Consider the following 21669-nt stretch of genomic DNA (forward strand, 5'->3'; position numbering starts at 1 on the left):
GTCATTAAACACTGTCGAAGTGATAGCATAAAGTCTGCAATTATTGTATTTTTTAACTCGATATATGCATAAAGTTTAACATATAAAGTCACTTAGAACATTCAAGTGATTATTATATGCTAGTAGATTATCATAAATCATAAATTCAGATGGCATGCATTAAAAGTAAAAAAAAAATTGTTATTCAGTAATGGAGAAAGTATGATAAATTATCCAGAGATAAAATAGATGTCTTAATAGTTTTAATATCTTTGTGATACAATTTTGTTTTTTTATTTCCATATGTTTTTCACTGTTACAATGTTGATAGAGTTTGTATGCACCAGTTTACAAACTTTAAGGAAAAATCTACCGAAAAATAGAATTAACATTGTGACTTCAGACAGTGAGGTCAGGGCGAATACATCATCTGGCAACTGGCAATTAGACCATGAAACCTGTTGATTTCACCACTGACTGTAATATTCACTATACTACAATATCTGTTTATAGTTTGCTAACATTAGCCACCATAAGCTATTGATCATATCGGAACAAGTTTTACAAGAAAGAATGGGGAGCAGTTGCAAGGCTGCAACACCAACTTCCTGAAATTGTTTACTTGGTCGACTTGCAGCACTTACATCAACAACTGGAGGCACCTGATGCATGAGAGAAGAAAACACTGCTGTGTTAGCGCAAAGCTAATTAATTTAGCCAGACTAGCCCCACATCAGTTGGCAAGCAGATTTAACTGAGTAGGAAAAAAATCTCCCAAACCAGGGAGCTACAGATACATAATTTTCATCTCATTGTACATGTAAAAAACTTATAGTGACAATAAAAGGCATTCTATTCTATTCTATTCTGTTCTATTCTATTCTATAATTGTGGAAAAGCTTAAATACCTACAATAATGCATACTATTTTTTTGCAGTCTTTCTTATGTTTACACCAAAACTTTATTTTTAAATTCAATTAATTAAATTAGAATTTTTAAGCCTAGGGGTGTTCTTGATGTTTCGACAGGGATACAAACAAAACTATGGTCCTTTGCAAATTCTCCTCTGCTGTAAATTGTGATTGTGATGAAAACTGCGGCAGTGCTGATCAAATATTTTTGAAAATGTCCCGTTTAGAGCAGTGGCATTTCTGTCTGCAGCTGCGGTAACTTCTGCATGTGGAAATGAAATGGTTTCACTTGCAAAGTGGCTAATTTGCCAGACTTTTCTAGATTTTAGGCTGTTCAGCCCCTGAAAGATTGTGTAGAGAAAACAGGAAAAGCCACCCTCCCCCCGAAAATTTTAATGCAGTTGCATTTCCATGTAATGCTCTACTTTCTAAATATCAGAAATACACATGACCAGCTTTACTTCTTCCAAACCAAGACACAGACACTCTTATGCTCCCCTAAGCAGCTATGAAATAAGATGTTTTTCAGTTCGCCTTCTCTAAACTCTGCAGAGATGAAAAAGATGAGGTGTGAATTCTGCCTCACAGGGGATTTCCTTTCCAGTTTTCTGACAAACAATACAAGTCCTCCCATGAGAAAAGGCAGCAGAGGCAGACGGTGCGTTTCCCAGAGTTTAACCCTAAACGATCTGGCACAGTCTTATCAGCCTTTGCTGTTTGTTGTGGCTGTTTGACAGTGTGTGTGATGGCTCAGGCATTCACCAGCGATCAACTGACTGCCATGGACAGCTGTGTAGATAGCGTCAGGCACTACCGTCAGGTGGCTGGTTCCTTGAAAATAAAAAGAAAGACTTGGGCTGACACTCGTCTTTGGGGAATGGTTCCTGCAGTGCAGGCATTCTGATTAAATCACTCAGAGTAGTTCCAAGAAAACAAAATTTCAGCCATTTTTCTCTGAAACACCCACCATATTATGAATGTTTTTTTGGCCCAGGGTCAACACACTTCTACGCAAGCAACATCCAGTGACTAAACAGTCACAAGTTTTGTTTTGTTTTGTTTTTTTTTCATAACCAGTGACGTCTGAAACTCCCTTTCACTTCTCCTTGTCTTTCTGTTTTAACCCGACACTATATTAACCATGTTGATTAATGCAAGACATTGCTGGGATGAGTATAATGGGTTTCAAAAGGAAAATGAGTTGGAAATTACCTTAACCTTTACCCCAGGGACCCAATCCATTGTACGCAATTCTCTACTGTACGTGTGATTATTCTGCTATCCAGAGACCCTGTTGCCTCTGATGCGGGGGCCTGCCTGCCTGCAATTACAACCCATTAGCCCCTGATTGATAGCTTCTCTGAGGGCTAATGCATTTCAATGGCAGAAAACAAGATAAAGGGAAAATGACAATAAATACATAAATGGATAAAATGCCACTTCTCATTACTCAAGTCTTTGGCCTCCTTGCATCACTTGAGTGACTAGTGCAGTTTTTATCCACAGAAAAAAAACTGAATTACTGTATATGTGGATGACGGTACAATGAATGGACTGACTGAGCATCATAAAAACTATATCACTGTGCTGTAAAGTCTGCCTGAGAACTGCTGTGCTCGTTGGAGGCACTTTGCTTATTTCTACGCAGCAATAGATTAGAGAACTTTTAGTATATCATTATGATCGATAAGATCTGTGGTTTAACAGCAAGACAGAAATGTGTGTGTGGGGGTGATAAGCCCAACCTGTTGTCCTCAAGGTGTTGCCTTGCACTGCTAGCTGCGATATCACAAGGGCCACACACACTATCAGTAACCCACGCAAAGCACTTGAGCTCTGTGGAGGCTCCATTGTGTTGGAATAGTACTCAAATACTCTTTCTCTGCTCTATCAGTCTTTGCATGTGAATCACACTAAAACCAGCTTGTGTGTGCATGTGTTATTGCTTCCAAGAAAGCACCCCCCGCCCCCTCCAACCACCACCACCTCCATCCACGCAGTAGCTCCCCATGTTGAATTACAGCCCTCCTCCCCCCACCTCCTCAGTTCTCTCGTTTCCTCTGCCTCTGACTGAGTGGCAGTGCGGGGCCTGGCGACTCTCCTGTTGTGAGGCCTGCACTGAACGCTGGGTTATTGCCCCCTAATTTTCAATTACAGGGCTCGGCTTCCACACCTGGAGCAGGCCAGGCTGCGAATGAGCTTAGCCCATTAGGATGGACCTCCGGCTGGGCTGTTTATGGAGGGGGCTGGGCTCTACCCTCTGGAGGTGTTAATGGGCCTTCCAGTAGGCTGATCCATCTGAGTGTCTGATACCAGAAAAAAAGAGGGCAGCTTCATGCTGCATTGCTGTTGGGGTTTTAGTGTTTATGACAGGCATAGATGGACTATACGTGCAGATTTCCACACATTTCCCTTGTATGTTCTGGAATGAGTTTTCTCAGAAAGCACCTCCATTTTGTTTTATAAGATGTTTTAGTTGTCAGCATTTCAATTTCCAAGTTCAATGATGATTCAGCCTGATTTGCAAATCCATGTGATATGGTCTACATTGCACAATAAAGGGAAACTTTATTTTTTATGCGGCACAATCGTGGTAGTCAGAGAAAACTAGTCAAGTGACATTCTGCGTAAATCCTGCGTTACAAACTGAAGACATGGGGTTTGAACAACGTGAGTGTTTACAATGCAGGTTACAGATGAAAAATGTGGGGTCATCACCTACAGAATTTACTCAGGAAGACATATTAAACAAGTATGAAAGCCATGTCTCAGTGCAGCCAAGATTTGTAACGGTTTAAGAAAGAATCTGATCTCTGAATCGTGGCCTCACTGCTCTGTTTTAGTTCTCGTCCCACTCTGCTTTAATTTGGTCTTCCAGCTACAGAGCTGTAATGTAATATATTCAGAAAAGGTGCAGCATTGAAAGAAAACTACTGTAGTTTGCATGTCATTTGCCTGTAGCTACTGATATCTTTCCATACACTAAGAGATTGAGTATGACGGAAGACATGCACAGATCGCTGCTTTCAGAGTGAAAGAAACAGCCACCTGTATCCTCCGCTCTCGTCTCTCTATTCATGTATGAAGACTCACAAAAATAGATGTCTTTTCACCCCTGAATGCAAACAGAGTGACTTTGCCTCTTATCATTACAATAGTCGCTATTTCAAGCGTGTCTCATCTCTGCTCTATTCAACTGTTAGTGGCGTTTAGGTGACAGAGCCAGCTTATGGCAGCCGTGCACTATATTGTACAGAAGATTGAAATGAAAATGAGGCATTTCTCAGAATAGCTGCAGGCAAACAGGGGAAGCTGGTAGTCAGAGGATTGAGGGTGACAGGGGTGAAGATATATGTTATGACTTTCTGTGTATTTTAGAGCTCACGGGTTGTTGGTGAGTCTTTGCCATGCTGAATGCTTCTGAGATATGTCACAGGTGTTATGATGGATTGGAGAGCGTGGTATGTGGCGCATTAACTTTGCAATTGGTTTACATTGTGCAAGCGTGTAAGACACACACAGAGCAGGTGTATGTGTGTGTGTGTGTGTATGTGTGTGTGTGTCTGTATGCAAACACACATCTGTATTCTTGTGTGTGTATTTCAGATCCCCTCCCCTACCTCATCGGTCTTCCTGCTGGTGTGTGTGTGTGTGTGTGTGTGTGTGTGTGTGTTTGCATATTTTGGTATAAGTAGAACAAGGGAGGAAATGAATGACTAACACACAGCTTTGCATTTATTCTCTTATTATTAAAACTATTATTCATAGAAGACTGAAAATATCCTTTTTGCAAGTTTTGAATGGCCTTTTATGTTTCAGCCAAAAAATAAATGATATGTATGACCATATGACCATATGTAAGCATTTTTTTTGCAGGATGAAATCAAAACCCTTCAACACAGTGCTTCTTTGTATCTACACATTATTAGTCAAGTATTAGTCTGGTGATACTCAGTGTTTTTCTTATTCTCAACAAGTCCCAAATTTAAATTAAAATTAAAGGACCAAAATCATTAATGATTTGATTCAGCTAACAGGTATTACCTATGTATCCAAAGCCTTCTCTGTGATAGATGTCCATTATTGTCCAAAAACTAGTAAAAAATTAGGGATCAGAGAGCTACAGTGTTGCACTGGGTGATGTGTTTCTTCATTACCATCAGTGTGGGCACTGTAGTTCATATGACTCAATCCCATATATACCATCCTGGTGCTCTGGTGAAACGCAATTGAGAGATGGACTAAAGAGTTGTTGGTTTTCATATTTTCTTAGGATGTGTTGACATAAGAAACATAGAACAGCACCAATCTTGTCATTTAACAATGCCATATGGCTACAATAATAAGGGATAACTGAGATAGTAAAAAGCAAAATTATCTATTATTTGATGTAAGCTTTTGAAGCATTAGTCCATTAAAATAAGAACAATTGAACAGAATAGAAGAGGCTGTTGTTTCATTACAATCAACCATTGCAGATGAGAATTTGGAGCTATATAATTCATCCTGACAACCATTAGCTAGCGTTTCCATGATGTGTCCACACACTCTGTGCATTAAGCCTCCCTGCTGTCCCCTGTTGTGCTTCACTGGGGCCCTGGGATATGTGCACTGACGCAAGCTCCAGTCTCTCTTGGGCAGCCATGCAGGTAAATAAACTAGTGATTGTGAGCTGAGGGAGGACATCACGTGCACAGATGAAAAAGCCTGTTGATTACTGATCGGTTTGCCGAGCTAATAATACTCTGTGTCCTGACTTTGAGCCTCAGGATGAGCTTTGGATCAATCTTTAATGCGGTGACTGAAAGACAAATTCTTTATTGACCTGAAGGGAAATTCTCCTCCAACCCCTGTCATTTATTTGTATTTAATTGCATCCATCTGTGAACGTGGCAGTCATTGATTTCAATATAGAAGATGATGAAAATCGCCTTTCACCTTAATTACTGATCAATTTAAAGAAATTGAAACTCTCCTATTATTTAATATATAGCAACATCTCTACTCTCTGCTTCTGTTGTGGATGACTTACAATCATTTCATGCCACTTTCTTCATTCCCAGCGAGTCTGTGGCTCTGACACATCTTACCTTGGTCAGAGGATCGTGATATCTCTCTTGAGTTGGATCAATCTCAGTGTAACATGAATCATTTGTCACTCCCTCTTAATGTCTGTGGCTTCTCAATGGACAGTCTCACCCCTGTGTACTCACCCTTAACTGTGAACAACTCAGCTTTATATGCTTTTATACCTCATTTATTCGCAAAACCTCAATGTTTGTTTTTACACTGACTAAGAGCTGGAATATGTTGATGTCTGAAATGTGTGTAAATAAGCTATGTGTCATAACCATGACTGTGTTAGGAATTCTTTCAGGTCCTTTTGATGCATTTCAGGACAATGGAATCTTTTTTTCTGTTTTTAGCTTTTTACAATCATTCCTCATGCATCTGCGGAAATTCTTGATTCTTCTCTGTTGAGAATTCTTGTGTTAAGGAAGGTTAAGGTGGGAACACACACATGTCAGGGTTCTCATTGAGACAATGGTTGCCATCTCCAACAATGCACCAATTAGAGTGTATCCCGTGCTAACAAAATACTTCGTTGGGGGCTCAATTCCTCCCAGTCTTGAATCCATATCTTTGTCACCTCAAATGAAAAGCACTTGTAACATCACAAGGCCTATCCACCATTATCCCTCTTTACCATTATTCATCTCCAGTAAGCACTGCAGCTCCCCTCAGGGCGACAAGGCGAGGTTTGATGCAATTCAATCCTAATCAGACAGTGTTTGCCTGTTTTTGGATTGGATGTTATATTCTTTTACGATGTGAAAGGCGCTGCGCCTCAGGCACAGCCGACTGTGACGGGGCCCCCATGAGGGACCCCATGGCCTCTCCATGGGGAGGAGTTCCTAATCCAGGATTATTCTCCCAGACCCGCAGCCAGCTGGATTAGGGGATAGTCGGTGGAAAAGGGCACCGTCAGCACTCTTTCCTTAGCAGCTCAGTGGATTAGAGCCGTGCAGACGCCGAGCTGCCTGTGAGGTGCAGAGACCGAGAGGAACAGCAAGCCGCTCCGGTCCCCTCTCAGCTACACAGCAGCACCATACATGGAGATGGAAAAAAGGGAATGGTTGAGTGCACACTCATACACGATGAAGAGTTGATTTTTCCATTCTTGTCTTGGGGTGTTCAAATATGGTGTCAGGAGATAATGGTTGCCTTCACGGCTGGATGATGCTAAACTAAATTGAGGAAAAGGACATTTAAATAAAAACTGCATTTTGCATAGTTATTTGCACAGTGAAATATATATAACATATCTCACGATCCTGTGTTCTGCATCTACAGTCAGACAGATGACAGCTTCGATACAGCTGCAACCTGCCATCCCTCATTAGAGAGATTATCTACATTATAGTCACTGTGTGGGTGTGCATTTGTACATTATACTGTGTGTTGTTGTGTGAGAGCAAATGGGAGTTTGACAGCAGCTGCTGGTTGCATTTGTGTACCTCGTGTTTTCATTGTGGTTTGTGTGTGTGGCAACCAAGCGCACGGACACAGCAGCAGAGCAGTGTCAGATACCCCACCTAGTTTCCTGCAGCCAGTAATCAGCTACTATTGATTGTGAAGTAGTCAATGAGAGTAAAGTCTCAATGTGCTCTCAGAGCTGCTGCGGGTGGATCGATCACGGCCTGCTGCTGAGCCTTTGTATGACTAGCATAATGGAATGTGCACGGCAGTGTGCAGTGTTTGCTCTCCTTGATAAGAAGAAAAGAACATCTTATTCAGAATTTCTGTTCATTGTTGGTCATTTTTCTGCAAGGTGTTGCAAGGCAAGGTCGTTTTTTTTCCCCCTTGTTATTTCTAAACTCTAATGCAAGCTGTACATCACTGTGCAAACAACTGCATGTGTTCATCCATGAGACTGTGATGCATGCAACCACATTACCTCCCCATCAAAACCACATCCTATCAACTTAATGCCAAGAGAGAGGCCATATTGAAATTGCCAGGTGCCTAATTTGGTCTTTGTCGCACATAATTGAAACCACTCATCCCTCCCCCCACTGAAGGGGAGAAAGAGAGATGGAGAGAAGAGAGAGAGAGATAATTGCCTTATAAGGCAGTAGGCTGTTATGAATGTGACGTCTCATTCCCAGCAGCGTGCTGGCAGATGATACGGTAAAGCCCACATCTCAAATCCATCTGAAGAAGGCTGGCTCTCACAGGCTTTGGTTTGATAGCTCCAGCTGTCTCGTTTAGGACGGCGTGTGTGTCTATGCGTGGACATATATATATGTGTATATGGATGTGCTTGGAAGGGGGGATGGAGCATTTAAGTGTGTGTGTGTTTTTTCAAGGGGGGCTTTGTGTGTGAGTGAGTGCATGTGTGCCATGTTACTGACTTCTGAATTACTTCTCTGCAGGGGGATTTTGTTGGAATTTTGTGTGTGTGAGTGTGTGTGTGGTGGCAGGCAGGAGGACATGGATGATAAATAGAGAGGAGTGTGTGAGTCTGAATGTGAGTGTGTGTGGACCGAGAGTGGGATGCTGAGTCAGGTGGGTGATTTACACTGAAAACATTGAAGAGCAGGTGGAGGCACACACACATGCGCACACACATGTGCCAAGTGTAACATAATTTATCTCTCCTTTTGTTTTTCTTTCTCACATTCTCACATCCTTCTTCATCGCTCCCCTTTGCTTGCCGATCCTCTCTTCCTCTCTCCATCACTATCCCTCGCCGTCTCCCTGCATCTCGGTGCACCCCTCCCCCAACCAGACAGCCGGGCTGGATGTATGTGTGCGTGTGTGTGTATGTGTGAGTGCACTCCCAGCTGGGGGCAGCAGTAGGGAGGGATGTTCTTTGGGGAAATGGAGGACGGCATGCAGTCTGCTCCTCTTGGAAAACCATCAGTATATCATCTCTTCCTCTCCTTCGCTCTGTCTTTTGTCAGCTGAGAATTTCTTCTTCTTCTCTGTTTAAACAATTCTCTAAATCTGATTTCTAAATCTGCTAAATGTACTACACTCTTCCCATCACCCCTTCCCCCTGCTCTCGCTATCTTCCTCCTCTGTCTTCTCCCGCTTTCCTCCATGTTGATGGGCCAGGATTTTTTTTTCCACTGTTGCTGGTGCCCTCTCAGCATGTGCTGCTGTCCCCCACAGAGAAGGTTTTCTCCTGTCACTACACACTCCTCACAGGGTATCCTCTCGCTACCAACAGTCTCTTTAAAGCGCAGCCCTCCATTTATCTCGGCTCTCCTTTTTTTTATCTCCCCTTCTCACTTTTTTAGAAGTGCCGCAAGCTCCTTTCAATTATCTTCCCCTTCCTCTCGGTGGTCGCTGGGAGACAGCTTTTCTGTGCAAATATTTGCTTTTCATGAATATGCCATCATTAAGCACCCTGCATAGGTGTGGGCGCAGCACCGACGAAATGTTAATTGCGGCTCGGCGAGGCCCTCTCGTACATTCCTCCCCTTGCAGGAATCTGGCAGGAGCTCAGACAGGGAACAGACGTCTGTGTCAGGGCAGGCTCAGGCATAGAAAGTGTAAGAGAGACTGAGAGTGAGAGGAGGGAGAGCAAGGAGAAGGAAAGGAAAACGAGGAGTGTGAATTAGAGTGAAACTCAGACAGATGTAAATACGAAGAAAGGAAGAAAATAACTACTGAAACCTCCATTTGCACCGTCGGGTTGTAATTCCCCCGGGCCTCCAGATCTAATATGAACCACAGGGGGTCTGGACTTTTGGAGGAGCTGCTTCCTCTAGAACACACTCCCTGAAAGCACATCAGATGCTGGATTTATTTAAAGAAATCCTAAAACGTTATCACAGTGCTTAGAAGTCTCCTAAAAGCCACTGCTGTCCCACTGCTTCAGGTTTTGCCTTTTCCCTGTTGTTTTACCTGCTTTTAATTGCCATGTGGCTCTATCATTCCCTTCATTTCCCCCCTGAGTTTTGCATTTAATGAAATGTGTCACTTAAAAAAAATCATTATGACTACTAGATGATGAGAAAGATGAGAGTGCGTATGCCCAGGGGAGTTCAGTTGTCAATTCTAGTACAACTGGATGAGGACCAAGAAGCCAGCATGAAAAGAGGGATTAGGGTCCGTTTCAACATGGAGCTGGTATCTGTTGCAACATCGCCTTAATATGGTGAACAGCAATGGCTTTGTTTTAGGCAAGGAATGCAGCCGGTTCAGCTAATTTAGAGGCGGCCATTTCCGTTGGCATAGAGGCTTTGCTACGTTGGCAGAGCTCCTCAATGGGGAGGCCATGGACACTGTGATATGGAGTGAAGCAGTTAAGAGAGCCAATCAGAACCAAAGAACATCACATGATTTCAGTGATCAATCAAAGGACCCTCTGGAAAAATCAGCAGCTGTTTTGTTAGGATGAAAATCTGCAGGTTCCTGGAAGTCACGTGTTCAATTTCATTTCAAGTTCAAGTTCAACAACTTACATCCAGTCATTCCACTGTATACATTTACAATACCTTACTGACAGTAGCTCCACTTGGAAAAAACGTTGGGTGGCCCAGCAAAAAAACTCAGAAAAATCAGATGGATTACTTTGTAAACTGATTGTAGTATGGTTTTCCACTGGGACTGTCATGACCAAATGATGATGTGATTGTTGAGCTGTTAAATCCTCCTTGAGAATATAATAAACTGTTGTGCAGAATTTTGGCATCTGATGCAGTCAGCCTTCAAATTCACGCCTCTGAACAGACATAGACAGACACAGCATGTATAACAACAAAGCAGCCGAGAGGAAAGAAGACAGCTTGGCCTTTAGATGCTGGACAGATTGGTATATAACCTATGTTGGTTTTATATTTTGTTTGAGAATATGTGTGAAATTGCTGCAGACAGACAGACAGACAGACAGGGTGAAGTCACGGGGCTTACATATGACATGGTTGTAGTTACTCACACTAGACCAACGTGACTGATGCCACTGCTGAATGAGGACGTGTCGGTGTGTTGTGGCCCATCACAGCAGCTCCATGTTGTGTCTGCCCTTAGTCTGCTTTCGCTGTCATCTCATCTCTCTTCGCAGGTTTCTTTTCGCACATTAAGGAGAAATGGAGCAGGGGAAGATGCTCCTCCACATTTTTCCTCCAGGCCTACACGGGGAATGCATCTGACATTTGGATGTTTGTTTGGGTGGAAGCTCCCCAGTTTCCTTTTTTCCTTCTTTTTTTTGCCACTCATTCCATCTTATTCAACAATTTCTGAGGCCGTCTCTTCTTTCTCCACCGCTGTCATCCACAATCACATGTGAAACCGTCATGTTCTGGCAGTGCAGGTGCATGTGGGCAGAAGGATGCTTCCCCTTCCTCATTATCCTCTGTTTCATCCTTTCACTTCACCCTAAAACATCCTCCTCGCTTCCTCAGCTCTGCTCTGTTCCTTTTCCACAGGTGAATTCTCCTGCACCCTCCCTTCCTTTGTCTCTCATCTATCACTCTCCCCCTCCTCTCCTTCCTGCTGCTTTCCCAGAGATGTCAACCTGTTATCGGCAGGGTCTATGAATAGCACAGGGTTGGAGCTGCGACCCACTCACCTCCCTAACATAGCTCATGTCTTATGCATTGCTCCCGCATGCCAGAATCCCTCAAGCACTATTTCTACTGTTCCTCGACTGTAGTTCTGCTACGACCTCTAGTTTCCAAAAAATCCTGAACAAAAAAAACACCAGAACAGGAGACATTTACATACCAAATAATGTATTTAATAATGCTTTGAATGTGCAAGGCGCAATTTCACAGACTAAAATAATGCAAACGCATCTTTCAGTTAATTAACAGCAGACAGTTTATTTCAGTGTCTGAACGTGAGCGTCACAGGTGACGTATGTCATCTTTTTTCCACTCTTATGCTGAAAAAGATGAAAAAATGTGTGAAACTGCTAATAAATAATTATACTTTGCATTCTGCACACATTCTCTCCCACTTTTCCTGCACCAGGCACCAGCCTTTACTGTATATTCATCCAAAGATTGCAGCTCAGCAGTCAGCGCTGCATATATACGCAGATGCATCACAGAGATAAGCATCAATGCCATCATTCTTCCTACGTTGCTTCTAGAAATTCAGTTATGGCAAGATGCTTATTTTCCAAACACCCAAACCTGTTTACAATGCAGTGAGCGGCGGCATCATCCTCCTAGTGTTTCTCCTCCATGCCACAGCTCCAATAATACACCAGGGACATGGAGCTTAGCAGTGACAGCCCCAAATCCCTCTTTCCACAGCACTGATTTCTGGATTAAGGAGGGGAGATTTCCACACCTCTGAATTGTATTGTGTTACGGGGCTCACGCATCTTTTCATGCATCTTTTCTTCTGCGGTGTGCATCGAAATGGGAGCATTTCCTTATTTACACAGATTTAGAGCGATTCTGGATGGGGCATGGGAGGCTGTAACATGGATGAGGTTTGAGGCAGGGAGAAGGTGGAGAATAATGGTGATTATTGCAGTAAACCCCCTTTATGGAGGCATTTTGGAGCCTCATAATAAGCAGAACACCTAAACAGAGTGCTTATGCATATTTTAGTTCTTGAAAAGCATGTTCACACAAAGCTGTTTTTTTTTTGTTTTTTTATGCTAGAAATTCAAGCTACTCCTCAAAGCTGGATTCGCAGTTCTCCCATTGCTTTGACAGATTTGGATGCCTCAAAGAGGTTGGGAATATTTTCATTCCAGTGTGATAAAAAACCTCTCCACTTCATTCCTCCCTTTCCTCCTCCACTTCTTAGCCACTCCTTTTTTCCTCTCCCTCGCTCCTGATCCTCCCTCCAGGACCCTCCTTGTGTCCTTCGTCATTTTTCCCTTCATTCCATTACCCAACATTATTTTGACTTTCCAGCTTCCGCATTCCTCCACACAGCATACCAACCTGCCTGCCGGACTGCCGGAAGAATTCCTGGCCTGTGATTATCCTCTCATATTTCATTTACACGCACACACACATAGACACACACACACACAGGGAGAGGTAATAAATTAATGGAACAGGCTTTACTCTTTTATTACCTCTGAAGAAAGGTTTATTGTTTCTTGTTGCTGGGGGTTGAGCTGATTTACTGATACATTCCAAAACGTCCAAATGTCATTGATTTTCCTTTGAATGATCAATCTGGGGAAATTTGTGCTTTTTAACAGATGCTGTATGGCAAGCAGAGCATGTCTGTGCGTGTGTGTGTGTGTGCGTGTGTGTGTGTGTGTCTAATTTTTCTTCTTTGTGAGCCAAATGAAGCGCAGCTTTATAGCGTGTTTATTTTACATTTATTGACAAATTAACTTCTGAAGACCAATTAATTAGGAGACGGAAATTGTGAAAGTCTAAATCAATCAAAGACAAATTTCCCCCGTGATGCATCTGCGGATATGTATGTGCATTCATAATTATAGCAAAACACACATTTTGTCAGAGAAACAGTCATTCTTGCCTGAATGAATGAACAAATTAAAGCCGTTTATGTATCTGGAGCAGGCACGTTAATGCATGTGCACTCACAAGCATGCACACACTTACAACAAATACACACACGCGCACACACACACAAACAAACACACAACCTACCAGTTGGCAGTGGGTGTTAATTGTGTTGGGCCTCAGGGCAAAAATAACATTGCACCAAAGACGAAGAGATGGAGTGTGCTCTGCCTTTCAGCAGCCTACGCCTTTCTATCATGACAAAACAACACAGTCATGTCACAGTCATAAAATACGCTGTAGATACTTTATTGATGTAGAAATGACTAATTTTATACTATGCATTATTTTATACTTTGCATTATGGAAAGCATAATTATTCTCTTTTGTTCAAATGTTCTTTATTTCTTATTTACAGCCCCATATTCCCCAGTGAATCCCAGTAGACAGTGTTTTCATGACTATATGACTGTTAATTGCTAATTAGGCTGGTGTAGCAACAGACCCCCGTGTGAGGTGATGGCACTGTCGGTGTACACAGAATAATTACAATGAAAGGTGTCGTAGGAGCGTGTCAACATCTGCTCCCTGTGTGGCTGAAAGAAAAGAAAGGGTTTCTGAGTGGAGCTCTCACAAATGTGACAGGTTGTACTTATTATCACAGTGGTATTTGTGCAAATTTAGAATCAGGCAAACATTTCACAGGTCAGTTGCTGTAGTAGAGTTGACATAGAGATTTTAGCGCAAGAACTGAGAGAATGTTTCATTGTATAAGCCTTTTCATACATCAACATGTTCATTAATTTATACAGAGGCTTGTCAGATAACTACCTGTGTAATTTCACGGTAAACTGCTACTTTTGTTGAGATGATTTCTGAGCACATTTGGGCTACATCATTTTTTAAATGCTCGAAAAGTTTTGAAAGGTCATGGTGAAACTAATTTAAATTCACTTTTTCCCTGAACCAGTGCAATGTTTGGGAAAAACCCTTGACCTCATTTGTCAGCAGTGCCCAACAATTGGCTCCTCATGTTGCAGATAGCTTCTCGTACAATACATACTGTCTGTCATTCCAGTGACAGCTTTAACTTGATGGACTTTAATTGTGTTTGTGTGTGTGTGTGTGTGTGTCTGTCTGTGAGAGACAGGGAAACCATGACGGCCAGGAATTTTGTGACGCTAAAATCACAATGTCCCCACGTGCAACCAGTAAAACAGGCTTTAAAAGTTTGAAACAACAGAGATCTTCTCATGAAATAACTGTGACTCGCTGCTGTTGTATTGTAGCACTCATACAATAAACACACACACACACACACACACACACAGCCACACATCCTCCCCGTTCTTCTTTATTCACTGCCTATGTAAAGCATGTGTCTATGTGTTTGAGGTTTGGGACTGCAGCATGCTGAAAAGCTTGTCTGTGGGTAGAACTATTCTGAAAACACATGTTGGTCTAATGGATTTAATATGGCTGTAAATTACAGTCAACAGAGTGTTGGAGCATCAGTACCACTCACATGGAAATGAGCACTACTTGAGTGCCTTTTAACATAGTATTCAAAGCTTTATCAGCAGCGTGTGAGTGTGTGGGTGTGTGTGCAGCATCTTCATTTCTACACATCTTTCAGAAGACTAAGCTGAATGTGTTTGTGGTCAGTTATGTCTTTGGTTATTCTTTTCCTCTCACATTTGTAAGATCACTTCCTCTTGTCGTTTCTTCGCTTTCATACATTTCATGCTTTGTCTCATAAACTGGAGCAGATTGCATGGATTTCTTGTCAGTCTATGATTAATTTCATGCTTCATTTGAATGGATTGTCTCATTATTCAGATAACTGATTAAACAAAAATAGCTTGCAAAGGCTGTAGCTTTGAGTTTGAGCTGCAGTTTGTCTGTATTGCACTGTATTTCTCAGTTCATGATCTGTAACATGAAATCTGTGCATGAGTTTGTTTTGTTTTTTGTTAATACAGTAAGGCATGGAGCAATAGCACTAAAGTTCTCATTCATGTAACTAATAGGCTATGATACATGAGTGCATATGTGCGTTGTGTGCGATATTTGCATGCATGCATAGGTGTCTGTGTGTGAGTGTGTATGTAAGCATGTATTTAAACTGTTGATTGTGCAAGTGGTGGTAACATGCAGGCAGATTTTAACCTGTGCCTCTGCCTCATTAGGCCTGCCTCCGTTGCCATGGTTGTCTATTAGAGCAGCGGAGATTAAAGACTAATTTACATGTGAAAGACGAGAGTGGTTAGAGGGAGAGAGGGAGAGAGAGACACTACACCCTACTCACTTGAGTGTATTCTGGAGAAGAGGGTCAGATAGGGCACAGGCAAATGTTTGTAGAAGCTTTTTGGCAATTTACGTATATCTATGTGTGTTTTCGTCAGCTTATGCAGTGGCTGTGGTTTTCTGTATTAGTTTTAATGCAAGTAAATATGTTGTAAAAACTTTTGACATCAGTGTTTTCAAAAACATTTATGACTGGGCGTCCCTGTGGCTTGTGGTTTGAGACACATACCACATAATCAGAATCTGGGGACTTTTGTTGCATGTGAACCATCTTGCTCTCTTTCTATATTTCCTGTCATGCTCTAGTGTCAAATAACGGCGAAAAAAAGCCCCAAGAAACCCTTTATAAAAGCATTTGTACCAGTTGTACACATATGATGAAATAATTCCCCTGGTTTGTTGTTAAAGTTATACAGCTCTCTAATAGTAAACTACAGCCAGTGGCCACTTTCTTTGGTGCACATGAACAGTCCAAGTCAATGCAATAAAATTATCATAGTGCTGTTGATTAAAGCATTTGTTTTAGTACTGAGATCAGAGTTGTTTCTAATACTCTGCCTCCCTCATGTTTGCAAATGAGCAGGACAAAAAACCAGAAACACCTCTTAATATAATGCAGTCCAGTACAACACCACCTAACTATGGCCTTAGTAATAAACACATAATTGCTTTTAACACATTTCTGACAGTCAGGATTTGTAAAGACAGAATAAATGGCAGGGCTGTTGTGTTGGATTGCATTAGATTTCACAGGTGAACCTAACAAAGTAGCCGAGCCTGAGTTTATTGTGCGTGTGTGTGAGAGAGAGAGACAGCTGTAAGTTTTGCATACTGCATGTAGGCCAACATCTGGCATCCTGTCATGTCCGATCCTCTAAGGGAGAAAAAGAAATAGGAAGAGAAAAAAGGAGAAGGAAGAATGAAGACTAAAATTTGATAGAGACTAAAATTTGAAATTAATTACTATTTAAATGGAACAACTCTGCATTTAGTTTGAAAAGAAAAAACACTGAAGTGACCATGAGAGAAGAGGAGACTCTGTAATGTGTTGTCATTGTGGAGATTGTTGTTAGAGGTGGACTTAATGACTTTGAACATGTAATTACTGAGGCTGTTCATGGGAGGCATGAGTCACCTCCTTCTCTCTCTCTCTCTCGCTCTCTCTCTTTTTGATGTGCATTATGAGCCAAAGCAGGAAAGACAAAGTGAAGCACTCTGTTTCACTCTGACTCACTCCATCACGGTGGCTTTGACCAAAACAAGCCACAACATCAACCAGTCGGCCTGTTAACTCAGGCTGCAGCACTGAACTGTGGATCTGTGAGCGCGTAGTACGAGGTTGACAGACACTGCTCTCAGACAATTCTGAGACTAAATCTACACAATCACAGCATACCATGATTTGTGCTGCGTATCACCTTCACATCATCGGTCCAAGCAGGCAGTCTATGAAAATCATAATAGTCTTTCCCAACAGAGAGTCTGTCAGCCATATTTTTGACTCCTAATAAGCCAAGTCTGTGGGCTACAGGCAGCAACAGACAGCAAGGAGAGAATCATCTCTATGAATATTAATGTGTGGTACGGGGGAGGTTGAGGGGCAGGGCGGGTTGGGAACCAAAGCCTCCTCCAAATCCTTCGCAGATAAACTGAGAGGGGAAGAGAGATGATTACACGCATGGTTTTTCACAGGGCTCCCCCAAATCTCATTTTCTGTAGTGCATTTTAATGGGATCCTCGCACACACCTCAGCCAGCTAAGTCTCTGGATGCTGCCGTTAAGGAGGGCGCAGATAAATTCACAGCTCCCGTGAATTTTTTATGCAGCGCTATGAGGGCGAGCCACGGCGCGGTCTTGTCACGGTTTTTATGCGAGCAAAAACTGGGCCTTGTCGACCTTTTGTCTTTGTAATGTGCCGTATGTATCACTGTCATTTAAATGCAGCCTCAGACAATGGAGAGCTGCGAGAGATGGATGAGACGAGGCGCTGAAATAGGAATCAAAGTCATTCTCTGCTGCGGATGATGGAAGAGGTCACCACATATAGGCCCAGAGGGAAAAAGATTTGGACATATGTGTGACATGAAAACATGATGGGAAATTAGCTTATATGAAGAGGAACTGGTCATGTTTAATAATGCTGTTACAGTTTTTCTAGGGTTTTTGGGCTAAAACCCCAGTACTGATAAGTTGTGATCCATTAATATACAAAAAAATAATAATAATTTTTAAAAAATTCCGGAATGGACCTTTACTGTACTCTCCAGGAATTCATACCGCACATGCCATGATTTCCAGTTTTGAAATCTGACACTCGTACATTGATCTCAGTCCCCTCTTCCTCTCTGTCTGTCTCCTGGTTATTGCTGATGCTCGTCAGGGTGACCTGAGCACTCACGGGGGACTGTTTAATTACACACTCTTTCTCCACTTGTCCATCAATAATCCAACTGATGCAATCATTCATGTGGCCATTTCAATCAATACCCTGGAAACAACTGCAGCCAAACTCTGGGTCATGGGATTGAGGCCTTAACATCAGTTTTATGGCATCGTTACTCCGTTCGTTTTACTATCCGGAGTTTACCAGCCATTTACTGTCAATCTGTGGGTTAAATGGGGCCATTCATTAGTCCTTATGTAGCAGCTGCACTTTCTTTCAAAAGGTGATTCAGCTTTTGGATACAAGATGAAATTATTATAATTATTTTTTTTTTAAGTTAAAGATTATCTGTTAGTATAATAACAGGAACATGCTTTATTCCAGTAGCTGACATTTTGACAATAGCATGCTTGACTTAAAAATTATTTGAATATCAGTTTTAAAACATGTCACTTGTCTTTGATGCTCATGGATTCAGAAAATGAGCTTTCGGCTTGTTTAGTAATGACTGATTGGCAGATAACAGTGAGTCACTTTCATATAGTAAAACTTATTCTCAAACATTCTGCACAAAAACTTTACTTCTCTGTGTATTTTCCAAGTCCTTCACGCTGTATTTTTGCATCCCTCTTTTTCACTTGTTTTGGTATTCTAATCTCGTTCCCAAAGGCATTCTTTCCCTCTTCTTCCTTTAGCAGTATTGTTCTTCTGAAGCTGCTCCTCTCTAGAAAAAAAAACATTCATTTTTAAGGGGCTTCAGGGAGACATGTATAAAAGGGGTGTTTTTCAGAAGAAGCTGTTTGACTGAGTTGTTGTTACTTGGCTACAAAGGATGTAGAGATAATTACATGTGTGCAGGATCATTCTGTTTCCTCAGAAGTATGAAGCATCCATCGGTTTTCTAATCAGAGGCCATTGTCTTTTCTGTTCATGGAGGACAGTAGAGAATGATCAGACTTGGGTATATGGTGCTAAATGGCCTTGTTCTTCTTTTCACAATCAAACATGCTCATTTGCATGTGTGTGTGTGTGTGTTTGTGCTGAGCTGAGTTGGTATAAACATGATCCGGCAGTTCCACAGAAATATGAGAGAGCAGATGACAGGCAGTGCATTAAAGAGGATGGTGTATGTTCGTGTTTAGTGAGAGCAAGTGTCTGTGTTTGCACTTGAATGCTTGAATGCAAGTTTTATGTTTGTTGCCTGGAGGTCTAAAGAGTCTTCGGGGGGGTTGTGGGGTGGGGGGGGGGGCATGCATGAGGCTTTATTTTCATAGCCAGCTTGGTTGTGTCTCTGTCACTGCATCCATCGTCTGGCAGGATGTGTGAGCAGTACAGTGTGAATTTGTCTGAACGGTGGAGCTTTGTTGTTGAACGTTGGAGTTTTTCTGTCTGCTTTCACAAAAAGACTCCACCCTGTCCAGAGTCAATGAGACGCATCCAGACTCAACAAGAAGCTTGTATTACGTGTTGCATAAATTTAATTTTTGTCTCAATCAGCTTTTGAACTGACATTATTTTTTCAGCGATGCCATCCAGAACAACAAAAAGGCTAAAGGGCAGCACTCTATGTGCGTGTCCTTGTGCATGTGCCTGTATATGTGATAAGTCAGATTCAGCAGGAAGATGGAGAGGTGTGAGTGTGAGCTCAGCTACTGTGCTCAAGCTCAAAGGCGTTAGATTAACATTACACATCCCAGCCCTCCTCCTGGCCCTCTGTTGTCGAAACCAGCCAATACAGCATCTGCAGAACAGTGTGTATGTGTGTGTGCATTTGTGAGAGTGTGTGTGTGTATGTGTATGTCTGTGTATGCGTTGGAGAAAAGCCCATGAAACCGTGATCTGTTCCATAATTCACTTTTAGGCACAGCACTAGTGAGTATCCGTGTGTGTGTGTGTGTGTGTGTATGAATTCAACCTCACATCTGTCTAAGAGTGCTTTGCGTGCACATACACACAAACACACACAAGCACACCCTGAGATCTGTGGTGTGGTAGAGTGACACAGTGCTGTCCATAGAACAACACCGCAGCTCTTCATCAGCTGCTGAAGAGTGTTTGCGTGGGGGTGGAGTGGAGGGGGCTCATGTATGTAGTAGGTTTTCATGTGTGTGTAGCTGTGTATACGTGTTTGTTTGTGTATATGTTTGAAGGAAGACCAGGTTTATTTTCAGCTTATTGTCTATGTGCAGAAATGTTTGAATGTTTTCAGTCACACAGATCAATGACAGCATGAATCAGAGGTTCATTAGATTTGATGTGATTGTGTTCACACTGAGAGAAAACAGGATCGCACTGACAGCTTGTTAGTCATCCGGTCTTCTCAGGCTGCACGAACACAAAAGAGGCTTTTTGAAAACGAGCCCCAGCCTCGACCCAAGGAGTTTGGCGAGAGCTTCACCCTAACAAGAGCTCTCCAACTTGGGACACAAGGAAGACAACCTTCCCTTTGTCAGTGTGGGAGCGTGGGTAAATCTGAACAGTCACGAACTGTTACTTCAGCTGTCACCATATCTGGACGTGAAGTGTCACTCTCTTATTTCCCACCCACGGCATCCACATCCTTTCATACCCAAAGGCTATCGGCTGCGGTGGTGGCAGCGGGAATGATTAAGCAGGATTTGCTGTCGATCCTCAGCCCTCCCCTCCTCCTGCAGCAAAGCCAGGTTTGCTGCACTTCAGAGTGTGGTGAGTCATTGAGGGATTGCCAGCTGTGTCAGAGATAAAGACGATGGAGGAGGCACTGACTGACAGAATGGAAAGTGTAAAGACAGAGGACCTCCAGGCGTCCTGTCTTTTGACATCTGTTTCTCCGTATGTTTTTTTTTTCTTTACTGGTGGTTGGTGGAGATTCGTTTCCTTGTTTTCTTTGATTTCTCTCCCCTTGTCATCTTTTCATTCCTTCCTGCAAACCCCTCCACTTGAGAAAAAAAACAGCATTCCTCTGTGTAACCATTCCAGTCTTCTGTGCCCAGTAGGAAACTGCTGTCCAATCTATAAGTCATGATAACAACCATCTTCTTCCTTTCCCTCCTGCCCACACACACACACACACACACACACACACACACACACACACACACACAGTAACATAGGCAGTGGAAAACTGCCTCCTTGCTCAGAGCATGATGTCAGACGTCTGCTGGCTGACAGGTCTTGCTATGGGAAAAACACACTTAACTGCGCGTAAGCGTGTGTGCACACACACCACAGGGACCTTGCAGGCACATCAGCACACTCATCCACATGTGTGTCAGCACACACAACACACACACACACAGCTGTAATTGAACTCTACAACCACCAAAAAAAAAACATTTAAAAAAAAATGTAAATGATGCAGTGGGTTTTATTCCCTGATTATGGATTTCAGAAGTTGGCTTAACAATCATGAGTAATTTTGCATTCAGCTCTGTAAATGGCAAGAATGATGAAACATTTATTTTTATAATGCAGTTTTAAAATTCATCTGTGCCTTTTTGCCAGGACTCCAGCTCAATTTAGCCTCCCATCCTTTAGGCCGCTCTATGAAATGCCCACTCTCCCCATATGGCCTGTGTTATTGATTTGCCATTATGTTGCATGGGGGAGAAAATCCATGGCTCTCCCTTTAAATAACCATCACATGAAGAC

Source organism: Toxotes jaculatrix, chromosome 18 (genome assembly GCF_017976425.1).
Source record: "Toxotes jaculatrix isolate fToxJac2 chromosome 18, fToxJac2.pri, whole genome shotgun sequence".
Lineage (NCBI taxonomy): Eukaryota > Metazoa > Chordata > Actinopteri > Toxotidae > Toxotes > Toxotes jaculatrix.